This window comes from Erpetoichthys calabaricus, chromosome 9, assembly GCF_900747795.2.
Source record: "Erpetoichthys calabaricus chromosome 9, fErpCal1.3, whole genome shotgun sequence".
Taxonomy (NCBI): domain Eukaryota; kingdom Metazoa; phylum Chordata; class Cladistia; order Polypteriformes; family Polypteridae; genus Erpetoichthys; species Erpetoichthys calabaricus.
In genome coordinates this window covers 80973134-80989974 of record NC_041402.2, presented here as the reverse complement: position 1 = coordinate 80989974, position 16841 = coordinate 80973134, and the positions used below count along the sequence as shown (strand labels likewise).

The 16841-nt window shown below is 40.6% G+C and overlaps 1 pseudogene; it reads right to left on the bottom strand.

Annotated features, from left to right (window-relative positions):
• Positions 1–11813: 11813 nt before the first annotated feature.
• On the bottom strand, positions 11814–16439 carry LOC114657569 (uncharacterized; annotated as a pseudogene).
• Between the last annotated feature and the right edge of the window lie 402 nt (positions 16440–16841).

The following is a 16841-nucleotide window of genomic DNA, read 5'->3' as shown; positions in this document are numbered from 1 at the left end:
CTCAATAACCTTTAGCACTTCATTTGTAATAAATGAATTTAAAATAAAAGGTGGTCTTTTGGTCTTGGAACTCCTGCAGATTTTTTTTTTCTTCAGCTTTTTTTTTGTTCTATCCCACCTGCCATTTGACCTTACTCATCTTTTGAGACTTAGAGTATGATATTATATATTAGACTCTAATTATATACGAGGGGGCTTCACCCTCTGCTCGCTTCGCTTGCCAACCCCCCAGCCTGCTCTACACGCCAGCCCCACTTCGCATCTCTGCTATTTGTGAATGTGGATTTCACTTTCACCAAACAACAAATCTTTTAATTTTCACAGATATGTCTCTAAATTGGGAAGAAACACTACTTTTCGTTGATGGCAACACAGATTAGATGATCTACAAGTTTCCGACTTAAAGTTTAAAGCCGAACAATATATTCAATCTCTTTTCGCTGTTCCGTTATTTCACCAACTAATAATTTCCATTTGTTTGAGCTAATGCGATCTTTACTATAATTTTTTGAGACTTTCGAATTTTAGTACTTTCATTATCTCTAACCTGCTCTGCATGTGTATCGTGCCAACATTTTTTAATTCTTTACGATGATCTACTTTGTCATCTACTCTTTGTCTTTTACTTCCAGCCCCGGGCATGGTTAAATCTCTTGGCACAAAGTCTCGTCTCACAGGACATGAAAGTATCTCTCTGAAAAAGTCACAACTTGTCCCAGGCTAAAAAGTCTCGTCCAGTCCCAGGATTTTTTTTTTATAATAGAGAGATATCTATGTAATGCAAGCTTGTATTGATTTATTTTGTATCACTTGCTCATTTTTATTCTTACCTAATTAAATTTTTGTTCCTTTTCTTGTAATAATTTCTTTGACATCTGGTAAAGCACTTTGAGCTTTACATTGTGTGATAGTAATAAATGTTGTTGTTGTTGATATGGCATTTACTCTGCAAAGTGACTGTATACCTTGACAATCACAAGTATAATCTGTTAATGTTTTTGGCTATTGGATTTTCTTTCTGACAGAAAGTCACTGTGGGCATCACCACTCTCATGTTCTTCATACACCAGCGATCGCACTTCACATGCTGATTCTGGTCAAGCAATATAGCTCCGGGTTCTCAAATTCAGTTCCTGGAAGGCTGCTGTGGATGCTGGTTTTCATTCCAGCTTCTTTATTAATAACTATTACTACTACTACTGCTAGCGGAAAATACTTTGCACTGCCAAGTCAAATAAAATAAATAAAGTAACATGTATCATTAACAGTAAGAATCAGCTTCTAATTATAACATTGGCTACAGCAAAAACCTGAAGCTATTGTGGCCATCCAGAAATGGAATCTGAGACACCAGATGCAAATGATTTTTGACTTGGGACAGATCAGCACTTATTGTTAACCAGCAACTGGTTAAGAAAAAAATAAGCAGTTTTAGGTTTATGAATGCTATAAAGGAAACACAGTCTGTTCCATTAGCAGCAGCAATTATTTACTGATTAGGAAAGTGGCAGTGATGTAATTTGAAAGTCTCTGTGACCCTCAGAAAACAAAGTTTAAGAATCGCTGATATAGTGCAGGGGTGTCCAACTCTGATCCCGGAGGGCCACAGCGGATGCTCATTTTCCTTCCTGCCACTTTCTTAATCAGTTAATTGACTTCTTTTAGGACTCAGTCATTTGAATTGCTTCATGTTTCCTTAAATGGCAGCCAAACAAAAAAGGAGACATGAAGTGAGCCAGCAGATGACCAGTTAAGCTGAGACGTAAAATTCTGACTAATCCTACTCCAACCAGATTCTTAATTAGAAGCTGATTCTTGTTGTTAATTAATTGCATTACAGTATTTAATTCAATGGCTTGTTGGTGCTCTCATTCAGTTACAGCAGACATTTCTGAAACTGTTGATTTTCTTTTTTCTAAGAGCATTATCGAAATGTTTTGTGAACCTGAGCAGATCAACATGACAGATCTTCACCTTTCTTTATTTTCAGATATTTTATGCCAGACACAGGTTGCTGGTCATCTGTTGACCCTATTCGTATCTCATTATTGTTTTGCAGCTAATTAAGGAAAAGAGAAATAATTAAGGGGTCTGAATCTTAGGTAGCAAGCCAATTAAAATTAGGCAAAAAAGTAAACTATAAGTAAAAGCTGGTCACTGATTAAGAAAAGGGTTAGAATGAAAACCTGCAGCCACTGCAGTCCTCCAGGATTGGATCTGGACACCCATAGCATAGCCTATATCAGGGATGTCGAACTCTGGTCCTGGAGGGCCTCAGTGGCTGCAGGTTTTCATTCTAACCATGTTCTTAATTAGTTGCCCATTTTTTGCTGCTAATTAACCTTTTTCTTTATTTTTAATTAACTTAATTAACTCAGACCCCTTAGTTGTCTCTTTTTTCTTAATTAGCAAGCAAACAATAATGACACACAAAACAAGCCACCATATGAGCAGCTCAACTGTGCCCATCACACAATATCTGAAAATAAAGGAATATGAAAGTCTCAGTATGGCTGATCTCTCAGGTCACCAAAACATTTTGACAGTGTTCTTACAAAAAACAGAAAATCAACAGTTTTGGAAATGTCTTCTGTGGCAGAATGAGAGCAGCAACAAGCCATGGAATTAAATAATGGGTTTAATTAACAGCAAGAATCGGCTTCTCATTAAGAAACTGTTTGGAGTGAAATTGGTTGGAGTTTGAAATCCCAATTTAGCTGGTCATCTTTTGGCTCATTGAACATCTCATTTCTATTTGGCTGTCATTTAATGAAGAAAGTAATAAATTCAGCAGACCAAATCCTTAAAAACAAGGCTATTAAATGAAAGGAAAAGGAGTTAATTAGCAGTGAAAACTGGTCACTGATTAGGAAAAGGGTTAGAATGAAAACCTGGAGCCACTGTGGCCCTCCAGGCCTGAAGTTTGACACCACTAGCCTATATAATTTTAAATTAAATGTCAATGAAACAGAAGAAGTGGAGATGAATTTTAATCAAGGACACAGAACAAACTTACTATTATTAGATTAGATTTGATTAGATTAAACTTTATTAATTCCAAAGATAAAGTCACATGCATATAGCAGCAGAAAGATAAAAAACAAGGATCAATCAATCAATAAATAAATAAATAAACATTATGATGAAATTTCAAAATTAATTTAAAGAGTACTGTATGTTGGGAGAAAGCACTGAATTGCATGATAGCTGTGGGCAGAAAAGACCCCCAAAGATGCTTCTTAGCACACTGTGGTGGAATGTGGCAAAAAGTGCTCCAAGAAAGCATATCCTGGAGGTGATGGAGGGGATTTTTCATGATGGCATCAAATTTTGCCATCATCCACTTTTCCAGTATGTCCATGGTTTGCCCTGTGATGGAGCAGTCTTTCTTGATACGTTTGTTCAGGCACTGTGCTTCTTTTGAGCTCAGGTTGCTTTCCCAGGAGACTGTGGCATAGAACAACACACTGGCTACTATGCACTGGTATAACATTTCCTGCATCTTGCTGCATACATCAAAAGATGTCACTGACACTGTTATAGAGTATCACAATAAGCAGGTCTGTTATTGAAAGTGCCATCATTTTGTAAGAAAATATATTTGCCACAGACTAGAAGCTTCTAAAGAGAGTATTATGCACTATTTCCATATTCAAAGGTGGCATGTCCAGTCTGAGGATTCAGTATAATCTTCCAGCCAACCCATCCTCTGTTCACTCTGCCTTAAGTCCTTCCAAGCTATTTTAAAACATTATTTATTCACAAGCTGTGAGATGGACCATTATAGCCTTAAAATTGGTCTGTTGCACTTAACACTTTTGCCTTAATTTCTATGGAGCTTGTGGGGACATTATTTTGATATACTGATGTTTTAGTTATATGATGTTCACCAGTTTGTGTTCCATAAAACTGATATAGGAGTAGTATCAGTAACAGCATTAATAGTGGTAGTAGTAGCTGCTAATTTTTTACTTTCAAATCTGCAGCACATTGCCTCTCTTGTTATGGCAATAAAATAAAGTTAGATTTTTTTATTTAGCACATGGGTATGTGTGTGTGTGTGCCCTGCGGTGGGCTGGCACCCTGCCTGGGATTTGTTCCTGCCTTGCACCCTTTTCTGGCTGGGATTGGCTCCAGCAGACCCCCGTGACCCTATGTTAGGATATAGCGGGTTGGAGAATGACTGACTGACTGACTGACTGACTTTTAAACGTAGTATTTTGAGACAATATAACACGAAACAATATAGCCAATACATAAGCAATACAAGTTCAAACATTACACACCACAGACTTCTGACTTTAGGAAATACACAGTACAATACATATTATAGTGAAAAGTAAAACTTAAGGGGTGGGGGTTGATTTGTTTCAAACCATTTTTTTGTAAAACTTGAGTTATTTGTATGGAATGTTATTTGATTTTAATAAAATCAATAAAATCAAAAACAAAAAAAAGAAAGAAAAGTAAAGCTGGGTTATCTGTAAACAAATGTAAACATTTATCACATGCTATTATTTGTAGGATTTGAACTATACTGGACTGATCATATACAGTAAGATTACATCCTATAGTATTAATCAATTCAGTATACAGTAACATGTCTTGAAATGTGAGCTGTTTAATTACTGCAGGGCACTCCACTGTTTTTCTTTTCTCTCTTCTTACATCCTTTTTAATTATTAAATTACTTTAGGGTAATACTGTATGCTGACACAGTGGTAGCGTTGCTGTTTCGCGGTACAGAAACCAAAGTTCGAGCCCCTGAGTCCTACTTGTGTGGAGTCTGCATGTTTTCCCCATATCTGCATCGCTTTCCTCCCTGTGCTCCAGTTTCCTTCTACTGACATGCAGATTAGGTGAACTGATGAAAGTAACCTGGCCCTAGTGTGTGTTTGGTGTGTGTGTGTGTGTGTGTGTGTGTGTGTGTGTGGTCGCCTTGTGATGGACTGGTGTCCTGTCCAGGGATTTTCCCTGCCTTCTGCCCTATACAAGCTGGGGTAGGCTCCAGCCCACACCCTGGACCCTGGTCTGGATGAAGCAGGTTAGAAATTGACTCTAGGGTAATTGAGATTTTTGGATTTAAAGCTTTGCAGTTAAATTACATAAGCAGAAGACTGTTATAATTACGGAAATCATTTTATTCAGTCATCCTTTTGACTTCTGTCCCCTTCTTTATTTCCTACTAGCTGAAATTCCTGGCATTGCCCGGGATGGAAATAAAGTTTTTTGGTTTTTTTAATTGTTTTCAGAAAAATATAATTAAAAAAATACAACTTTAAAAATAAAAATAAATGAACAAACAATGAAGACTCACTAATGTGCTTCTCTTGTGGTCTTGCCCCATGGGCAGGGCCGGATTAAGACGAAATTAGGCCTGATGCTGCAACGCAAAAAAGGCCTATTTTTTCTCGACATTGGTGCATGTGCATTCGACACTCACTGTACATCTGGGCCTATTTCAGGAATGGGCCTAATGCTGCAGCATCAATAGCACCCACCTTAATCCGGCCCTGCCCATGGGGCAGTGCTAAGTTTCTCAAAATGACTTCCAGGGAGAAAAAAAAGAGCCAGACTGTCAGCAGAAGAGGTCCTCCTAATGCTAGTGTGGAAAACACTGGAGCTGTTGGGATGTTAGTATGCCCTGGAAACCAGCAAGAGCACCAACAAAAGTCAGAAAAACATTGTCTTGAGTGGGATAATGTTACTGTATGTTCCCACAGGATACCATAGTGCAGGTGAGCCAGCAGAGTACACCTCCAGTGCAAGTGAGGCCAGATTGAAAAGTCTGAGATAGTGTTACCTTTTAGACTTGGGCATATGGAATCTGCATGGAGGGACTTGGTCATTTAGGCCTAACTAAGGGCTATGGCTTGCAAGGTTATTGTCAGCTACTCATAAGAGTTGTAGCTTGGTATTCTTGGAGCAAATAAAGGCATAGCCAAATGATTCTGTGACTAAGCAAGAAGGAAGTTACTGTGGGATCCTTCATAAGCTGGGCCTGATTTTGTTTAGAATCAGGAGGTGATATGATAGAAAGAAAGCTGAGACAGATTGAGATGGGAGGTGAGAAGAGGAGTGCTTTGAAATTGTAAGCAGGCAACGTGGCTATTAAGATTCACAGGTTTTTCTAGGTTTTTACTTAGGTATAAAAATGGAAACCTTTTTGTTTTGGAGGTTTCTCAGATGGCAGTTCTGCTATCTTTTCCGTGATTTAGCTCTTTTTTTTTAAAGTTATTAATTTGTTACCTTCGTTTTCGGTGCATTTTGTGTTGTTATTGGACGTTGCCATTTTGAGAGATTGTAACTATGCCAATTTCCCATAATCCTTTGGAAATACACATCATCATGTGTGACGGTATAAAGTTCACCAAAAGAGTTTCTTTTCTCTCTAACATTTGGATAAAACCATAATTAATATGACTGACTCTTTTCTGACTTTGCTTCTGACTTGTCATTGGACTCTTTGACAATACTTGTAGTTAGTGTTTGGTTTTAATGATATATTTTCTTTGCTCTTTTTATAAAAAAAATAGCATGACTTATCCTTTAGTCACTAGACCAGGCTATTGTCCACTAAGATTCTGTATAGTTAGGCCCCAGGTGGCAATATGGTTTTGTTTCTACTCTTTGTGTCCTTCATGTTGTTTGTCCCCATCATTTTTTATTTAATAAAGGTGTAGTTTTGCATTAGCATAATCACCTTGATGTTTACTGAATGTGAAAGGCTACCAGTGGTGCAGATAAACTTCCCCACACTTGGTGTAGATGATTCTAACTGGACTGAGGAGGATGTAGTTTTGGACTGCTCCCATTTTTCTTCTTCTTGAGTGAGAAATATAGCTATGGCAGACACCATGCCTTCACCTATTAAAGGAAAATGAACCATGTATCAGTAAAAGAACAGTGTCTCTTAAAACAGTGAACACATAATAACCATTTAGTATTTGTGCAGATTGTTTCAGGAAAGCAAAGTACTGTACACAAAATCAATAACTAGAATTTGTAAGCGGTTATTGTGAATCAAGCCAGTGTTCACAGGAAAATATCAACACAGACATTGGAGCTTGACACAGATGCATCTTTTCTTGATTTGAAACTTTCACTGAAGTGCTGTAAGTGGTGTCCTTGCCACAACTCTTAAATCAGCAATACAGCATGCCTAAGCACCTCTTTTTATAAGCACAATGAAAATTTGCTTCTAATTATATTTAAATAAAAGTTAAGAACACAAGGAATTTATGAAGAATTCACAGATTAATAGTTGTTCATCTGGGGAGGCATGGTGGCCCAGTGGCTAATCTGTTTTAAATAATGTGCTGTAGTTAATGTATTGAAAAAATCTGAAACAAGACATGTAAGCAATTGTACTTTAGCCCAATTTTGTATGTCACCTCTAACAAAGGTCTTAAATGCAGGCAAAGAGACCTGGTTTTTGTTCACAGCCTGGTCACTTTTTGTATTGTGTCATGCGTGGGTACTTGAATATCCTCTTCAGGGCATAAATGAAGCAGCTAATACCACTCAGGCTCAAGAGGAGGCATGTGATGGTCTGGGTTGCTTCCAGGAGCCTCTTGAAACCTGAACCATCATTCATGTACCTGAGGATGAGCCAGGCAAATGAGGACACACAGTCAGCAAAGGGGTTGCTGCAAAGTGTTGGGTTCTTTTATTTACAAAAACAAAACAAATAGTGTCCAAAAGTACATTGCTCCAGATCTTTTCCCCCTCCTTGCTTCGCTATAACCAACACCCCCCACCCAACCTGTGCTTCGAACCAGCCACTTCACATCTCTCTTTCACCAAACAACAAATCTTTTCTTAATTGGGAAGAAACACTACTGATGGCAACATGAATTAGACGATCTAGAAGTCTCCAACTTAAAGTTAAAATCCAAACAATATATTTGATCTCTTTTCGCTGTTCCGTTATTTCACTGCGTGATAATTTCCGTTTGTTTGTGCTAATGCGATCTTTACTATCATTTTTTGAGACTTTCGAATTTTAGTACTTCCATTATCTCTAACCGGGGTGCCACAGTGGATCAGTGGTATCCCTGCTGCCTCACAGTTAGGAGACCCGGGTCCTCCCTGCATGGAGTTTGCATGTTCTCTCCGTGTCTGCGCGGGTTTCCTCCGGGCACTCCGGTTTCCTCCCACAGTCCAAAGACATGCAGGTTAGGTGGATTGGCGTGTGCTTGGTATGTGAGTGTGTCCTGCGGTGGGTTGGCACCCTGCCCAGGATTGGTTCCTGCCTTGTGCCCTGTGTTGGCTGGGATTGGCTCCAGCAGACCCCCGTGACCCTGTGTGGATGGATGGATGGATTATCTCTAACCTGCTCTGCATGTGTATCGCGCCAACATTTTTGAATTCTTTACGACGTTCTACTTTGTCATCTACTCTTTGTCTTTTATTTCCGGCCCTGGGTGTGGTCAAATCTCTTGGCACAAAGTCCAGTCTCGCTGGACATGAAAGTATCTCTCTGAAAAAGTCACGTCTCGTCCCAGGCTAAAAAGTCTCATCTCATCTCGGGATTTTTTTATATAATAGAGAGAAGTAAATGATCCAAAACAGAAAGGTGTCAAGTGGAGGTTAAAATATTTAACAAATATATTCCATAAAAGAGGTCAAATTCCCATGCAGCATCTTTGCATTACAAAATCCATGAGCCCCCAGTGCCTCCTTCCTAAAAACTGACATCTCCTCTGTTTACCCCACATGGGTTCTCAGTAGGCAGAGGATATGTCCGCCAGTAGGTGCTTGGGTCCCCTGCAAGACCCAAGTTCCTGGAAGGATGCCACACTGAGTCCTGCTTCTCTGACTCCCGCAGCCACTCTTCAGCCTTACGCAGGAGACCCCCTGGAGCGGTTGGCCATTCCTGCTCCCCACAATTGCTCAGCAGGAGCAACCCCTACCCGTCATTTCCGACTGTGCGTTTCTAAATGGGCTTTCTTCCCAGCCACCTGCTTTCATTGCTTCGCACAGGCTCCTCCTCCTTGACCCTCCCTCTCGCCTTCTTTCATTAATCTCCATTACTTCATCTTTTGGTTCCTTTTCTGAACCCCCCCCCCCCCCCCCCACCACCATCACCGTGCAGGCTCCCTTTATACTGCCAATTGGGTGTCCTCCCCCCTGTTCCAAGGTGTGATTGAACCACATGACTGACATGCTCACATTTTTATGTAAATAGGAAATCAGCTAAGCACCCCAATCAACCTCGGAGTGCTGCATGCATGCTCGCATGTGCACCTGAACCCATTTGGAGCCTACAAGCTCTGAGACTCATGATTATTTTAAAAAAATCACGCTTCGCCACGGATCTCTTATCACAGGATACTGTCACTAATTGTTCGTTCTCTTCCTCCCGCAGCTTCAAGAAAATGACCAATGAACGCATATGATGCACACAGAGAAGGCCCTACCCCTTCTAGTTGCAACCTTATAAAAGCCAGCAATCCTCGGAAGGAGGTGTCATTTCTTGGACCAGATCCTACCAGGGCAGAGCTCCCAAAACTGACCTGCTCTAGAAGTGAGCTATATAAAAGATTGTCCATGAAGGCACTTTTTTTGGAGTTTATACAGTGTCATTGCACACTTGTTTATTTGAGCACTTGAATTAAACAGGGTGGCCCGGTTGGCATCCCAGTCATTTCCTGGGACTTTGTCAAATCACTTAAGCAATTACAATGGAGTATGCACATCTTCCATGTTTCCACATGAATTTTGTCCAGTGTCACACATGTGTGATTAGGAGGCAACTACAGGACCTGAATAATAGTAGTACCACACCAGACCAGGGGGTGGTGAGCTGCACTAACTCTCTCTCTCAATCCTTTGCAGACCATCCACACAAAATCCCGCTATGTTCCGGCACCATTGATGATGTCACTTCCGGTCCCGAAGACGTCACTTCTCGGTCCAGCACCATTAAGGACGTCATTTCTGGTTCCAACAACATCACGTCCAGTTCCGGACCCGATGACGTCACTTCCTGTACTGGCCTTTAAAGCTGCCATGTTCTCACTATCAAATCAGTTCTGATTTGGACGTTGTACCATTCACAAATAATCAAAATTACCCCTTTTGCAGCCAGGGGTATTATATGGGTGGTTGCCCCAGACCTTTGATGTTTCCTGTGTCTTATTGTGACACCAGGTATCAGCTAGTTAAAATTGTTCCTATAGTGTCTCCTTGCTCTTGTTGCAATTTTCAACCCTATAATTGAACTACAAAAGTCTGAAACTGTACAGATCAAATTTGTATTAGTTGATAACACTAATTGCAAATGAATAAGGTGAGAAAGTAGGTAGAGTTACAGTATTTATAAGTGAACAAGCAATGATTTAAAGTGAAAATTATACCTCTCTTTGTTTTCACCAACATTGCAGAGAGCTGGGGCACCGACTAAAGAAAGATTAAGAATAAAGGAACAGGCTAATTTGATTATTTGACGAACTCACAGTGAAGATGATTCATAGACCAGAATCAATTGAAATTGTCCATAACTATATTTATGTAGACACAGTCTTGCTTGTGTCAAGGCTTTTGTGTTATTTTCACAAATGTCATTCATATTTAGTTACTGTGTTAAAGAGAAAAGCACAGAATGTTTAGATATGATTATTATGTAACCAAATTATTCTAAAAAACAGCATTATGTTGAATAAGAATTTAACCTACTTAAATATGGCTCTTTGAACTTGTTTTGCACTGCAAATAGTTGATTTGCCTTTGTACTTGAACTTTGGACACGGAGTCTCATTAGCATGGAAGTAAAATGCTATGACCTCCAAATCCCTCTATTCTGTAGAGAGCTTTAGGATTTTTATCTTAACTATCCATCCATCCATCTTAACTAATCTTTAAAAATTAAAATATTTTCTTAGACAATACCGGATAATATTGTTAGCACCATAAATTATTCCTTTTAATTATATTTAATCTCTACAGTGCCGTTAATGAGCAAACATTACCAAACACCTGCCCATGATCAAGCTTTCTAAATAAAGTTCAAGGTTGTGAGTACTGTATAGGAGATTATTTTGGTGGAATCAGTCACAAGGGAGGAAACAACCATGGAATAGGATGTCTGTCCATCACAGAAGCAAACTCACACTTAATCATTCAGGACCATCTTAGCATCTTTTCAAAGTAGGAGGAAATTCAGTGTTACTTGGGAAAATGTCCTGCAGACACAGGGAGAACTTTCATTGTCCAGGCTGGGATTCAAATCCAGGACTGTACATCTCTGCAGATCATTTGTGAAATTCAAAAACAAACTAAAAAAAACAAGCTTATATTCTTAAATTCATATTGCTTTATTAAATGCTATGAAGTCATCTTTATTACTGACAAATGTCCATTTTGAATAATATTTTATTGCTTTGTAAGACGTTTAACTTGTATTAGATTCCTATCAAAGGAAAACATTTAAATCTAGTAATAAGAGAAAAAACTGAATTAATACCAGAAGTAAAGTTAAAATGTAAATAATTCACACAGTGTCTTGTGGTGTTTCCACTGAACATCATACAATGGACTTTTTAATTTGTTTACAATCGTTTCAGAATTACCGGCAAGAAAGTGATTGCTGGATGATAGATGGAGTTAAGGAAAAGAATATTAAAATATATGTACAAAACTGGAAAAATATTTTTACAGTTAAGGTAGTACAACTTGACACACTGGAGTGATTTAACACACACCTTACAGTACAACCTAGACACATCATCGGTGATGTAACCTGGATCTTTCAACATCATACACCCTTGCCCAGGCGACCCTGCCTGGGGTAATCAGCCCCAAACTTGTGTCTAGGTAGTTGATATGGTCCATAGACTGCTCCTTTTGATCCATAGCCACCTTGATGCTTTCTCAGTGGCATCAGTGATGTTCTTGATGACTCTCTTATTTATTGCGCAGATCACTGATCCCCAGGGCCCTGTAGAGCAAATGACTGGCAAATTCTCAGCAGACGACCTCTAAGTAGTAGCAACGGGTCTTCCATCCCCTGCTTCAGCATTTGCCTACGAGCTCCTCATACTTAGCTCTCTTTCTCTCAAACACCTCTCTCATCCGGTCTTCCCCAGGTACAGTCAATTCCAGCAAGACAACCTGCCTTAACACTTGTGAAACAAGAACCATGTCAAGCCTGAGCATGGTCACAGCGATGGTGTCTGGGAATTTCAGCTGCCAATCTCGGGCTGTTGCTAGAAGTCCCTCTGTTGGGTATGTGTGCTGTTGCAGCTTCTCTCTGGCCTTGACAAATGCAATAAAATGTTTTACTGGTTGTTGGCACCTACTAAGAGATTTACCTTTTTGATGGCCCCTGCGATAACCCTTAGCACCTGATCATGGCACCACCAATAGTACCCTCTTTCAGTGCTTTTGGGCAAAAATTTAGAATATGTTCCAGGGATCCTCTTCCCTGGCAGAGCGGGCATGCAAGGGTTTCTGTCAGTCCCCAGGAGCAGAGATTAATTGGGCTGGGGAGGACATCATAGACTGACTGGATAAGAAATTTAATCTGGTATGGCTCAGCTTTCAACAACTCTCACCACAAGATCTTCCGGTCCATTACCAGCTTCCATCAGGTCCATACCTCTTGCTGTCACATCCCAACTATCCTGTAGGTGTGGGGTTTCTCCACCCCTGCATGGATTTCTTCTTGGACCAGAAGACGTCTTTTCTTCCCTCAGGCCTTGTCGTACAGAGGTCTTGAGATACTACCAAATCCTGCACATCCTGATTCAACTTCCCGCCCTAGCCACTGTGCCACAGCCACACTTCAGCCTGGTCAACTGCCTCCTGAGCCCTTCACTTCCTACCCATCTTCACCTTTATGATGGCCAAGGAAATTTTGGTGTCACTAAATTCGCTGTACATCAGCATGTCTCTTGCCGGGGTAAACCCCTACTTAAGAAAAATAATCTCGATCCCTCTGCTCATGAAAATTATAGACCCATCTCTAACCTGCCTTTCTTAAGTAAAATTCTAGAGAAGGCAGTCATTATACAGTTAAATGAGCACCTCAATAAACATGCTATTCTTGATAAATTTCAGTCAGGTTTTAGAACAAATCACAGCACAGAAACTGCACTCGTTAAAGTAGTAAATGACTTGCGGGTAAATGCAGACAGAGGCCATTTATCTGTTCTCATCCTCTTAGATCTGAGTGCCGCATTTGACACCATTGATCATAATATTCTTAAGAATCGCCTTAGTCAATGGGTGGGCCTCTCTGGCAGTGTCTTAAATTGGTTTGAATCCTACCTGGCAGGGAGAAAATTCTTTGTTAGTTGTGGTAATTATAACTCAAAGACACATGATATTCTATATGGTGTTCCACAAGGCTCTATCCTGGGTCCACTGCTCTTCTCAATCTACATGCTTCCATTAGGTCAGATTATCTCAGGGCACAACGTGAGCTACCACAGCTATGCTGATGACACACAGCTGTATTTATCAATAGCACCTGATGACCCCAAATCTCTTGATTCGCTAACACAATGTCTAACTTGTATCTCAGAATGGATGAATAGTAACTTTCTCAAATTAAATAAAGAAAAAACCGAAATCTTAGTGATTGGCAATAATGGATACAATGAGGCTATTAGAAATAAACTGGATGCATTAGGATTAAAAGTCAAATCGGAGGTAAAAAGCTTAGGGGTAACCGTTGATTGTAATCTGAATTTTAAATCGCATATTAATCAGATCACTAGGACAGCATTTTTTCACCTAAGAAACATAGCAAAAGTTAGACCTCTTATATCATCGAAAGATGCAGAGAAATTAGTTCATGCGTTTGTTTTCAGTCGGCTAGATTACTGTAACACACTCCTCTCAGGACTACCCAAAAAAGACATCAATCGTTTGCAACTAGTGCAGAATGCAGCTGCTAGAATCCTTACCAGGAAAAGAAAATCCGAACACATTTCTCCAGTTTTGATGTCACTACACTGGTTACCTGTGTCATTCAGAATTGACTTTAAAATTCTACTTATGGTTTATAAAGCTTTAAATAATCTCGCCCCGGCTTATATATCGGAATGTCTGACACCTTATATTCCAAATCGTAACCTCAGATCCTCAACTGAGTATCTCCTTAGAATTCCAAGAGCAAAACTTAAAAGAAGTGTTGAGGTTTGCCTTCTGCTGTTATGCACCTAAAATCTGGAATAGCCTGCCAGTAGGAATTCGCCAGGCTAATACAGTGGATCACTTTAAAAAACTACTGAAAACACATTATTTTAACATGGCCTTCTCATAACTTCACTGTAATTTAATCCTGATACTCTGTATATCTAATTCATTATAATAACTATTCATTCAAAATCTGTACTAACCCCTACTCTCTCTTCTGTTTCCTTTTCCGGTGTCCTGTTGGTGGTGGTGTGCGCCACCACCATCTACCCAAAGCACCATGATGTTCCAACAATGATGGATGGATTAAAAGCCAGAAGTCTGTATGACCATCAGCATCAAGTGACTCTGTGAAAAACCCGAACTACAGAGAGAACTATTTCATTTATGTTAGGTAGAATGCCCAAAGGGGACTGGGCGGTCTCGTGGCCTGGAACCCCTACAGATTTTATTTTTTTCTCCAGCCTTCTGGAGTTTTTTTTTGTTTTTTCTGTCCACCCTGGCCATCGGACCTTACTCCTTTCTATGTTAATTAATGTTGTCTTATTTTAATTTCTTATTTTGTCTTTTATTTTTCTTCTCTTCATTATGTAAAGCACTTTGAGCTACTTTTTGTATGAAAATGTGCTATATAAATAAATGTTGTTGTTGTTGTAACCATAAATTCTTCCGAACGGCTAGTGATGGGGATTATTCTTAATCCTGTATAAGGCAGTGCTGCTGGGTCTATAAGGAAGGCCCAACCACTATGCAAGAAGTGCCTAATCTCCCTCTCAAATTCCATGAGGATTGTTAGTGGGACATCATAAACCAGCAGTAGCCAGAGGAGTCATGGCAGGATGCCATGCTGGTAAATCTAGGCTTTGTACTTTTCTGGCAGCCCAGACTTGTCCACTGTTACAAGCCAGGTCCCCAGCTCTCTGCCAGTTTCTTGGAATGCAGCTCTGTCCTTCAATGTGATGTTAAAGACCTTTCCCGGGGTTTTAACTGGCTTCTCTGTGATTAAAATAATTTGGACTCCTCCTTGGGAGAAATGGAACTTGTCTGTTACCTTCCCCTTCCTCACAGCTAGGGATAAGGACTTAAAGTCCATCAAGGCCTTGGAAGATACACGTGCAGCCCAGTACTGATTGTGTGGTCCCTATCAGATCATCCATGAACATTCTGATGGGGGGCCACCACACACCTGACCTGGTGAATGGACCACTACACTTCATCTCTGCTGACTTAATGAGCATATTCATGGCCAAGGAGAACAGAATCAATGAGAATGTACATCCAGTGACTATGCCCTTCTCCAGTTGATGAAATAGGGATGTTACTGTTCCAGAGGTGACTCTCAAACTGAAGCAGCTGTAATAATCCAGAATGAGGTCCCTGATCTTATCTGGCACAAGGTATTGTACGAGTGAAGTTTCCATCAGCTTGTGTGGGTTCGATCCATAGGCATTGGCAAGGCCAAGCCACAGAATTTCCAGGTCACTGTTGCCTCCCCAACTCCCGAATCAACTGAGTAACAATATCTGAGTTCTCCTCTTGGAATCCAGACACCCTCTATGTGTCTCCATTGCTGTGCCACTTTTCCCCTCCTCAAGACGGCCCTCATGATCTTCCAAAGTCACCACAGGAATCTGGGGCACTTCTTGTAGACAACATAGGGCACTCCACTTGGATCTGGTGCTGAGCTGGTCCTAGCTGTTTTGACAGCCTCCTCAACCTCCCTAAGGGTTGGCTTCTTGAGGCTGAATACCTCGGTGGGTTCTGGCAGGGTTATCAAAATTCTGCATGGTCTAATGTCTTGGTTCTCTTGCACTATCACTATAGTTGGCACTGAGGTACTTATCAACCTCTTACTGAGTGCAGGTAAGTCAGCCTTTGTTATTCTACCCAAGGATTCTCTTGGTAAATCTGAAAGGATTCACAATGAAGGCTGCACATTTCTGGGCTCTATCCTTGCCCTTCCTTCTGTGCCTCTCTGCTCAGCTGAGGGATGTAATCTTTCTCCTTATGATGTTACAGAGCTCTGCCTGACTGGCCTTGTCCTTCTCCCTTGCCTGCTTGAACTGCCATCCAAGCATGTGGAGCTCCTGCCGCAGCTGGTTGATTTTTACCTCCCATCGGGTTGGCCCCACTGGATCATTAGATGTACTCTGCTGCTTCATGCCAAATCTCTCAATGGCAATACTGACAATCATGGAACACATTATCTGCAACCTCAAGTCAACAAACCCTCTGGCTGCAGTTTCCAGGATCTGGTCCACATCAATATAAAACTGTTGCCATTCCTTCTCCATGTTGGTGGCAGGCCACTTAACCAGCCGATGCTCTGAATGTTGGACTAGGGGAAGGCCAAATGGGCATGGAGGGACTGTGGGGTGACAGGTACTGTGCATTGCACCATTTGCTTTCTAGTCAAGCATTTCATTCTGGCTTGGTTGATCTTCAGGCCATACTGGTTTTCACAGACTTTACCACAACTACATACTGCACTCATAGTTGTATATCCATAAACTTGGGTTGGTAACCATATATCCGTCCTGTTGGGGTGCTCATTCTCTTCCCCTCTCAGGCACCCCTTGGGGTATATTTCCTTAAAGTTTTCCGTATTTTTCTCTGTGAGTGCTCCCTCATGGGAGCTGCCGTTTGGGAAACCAACCTTTCCTGACCCACTTACTGTCTCCCCAGCTGTTACCACT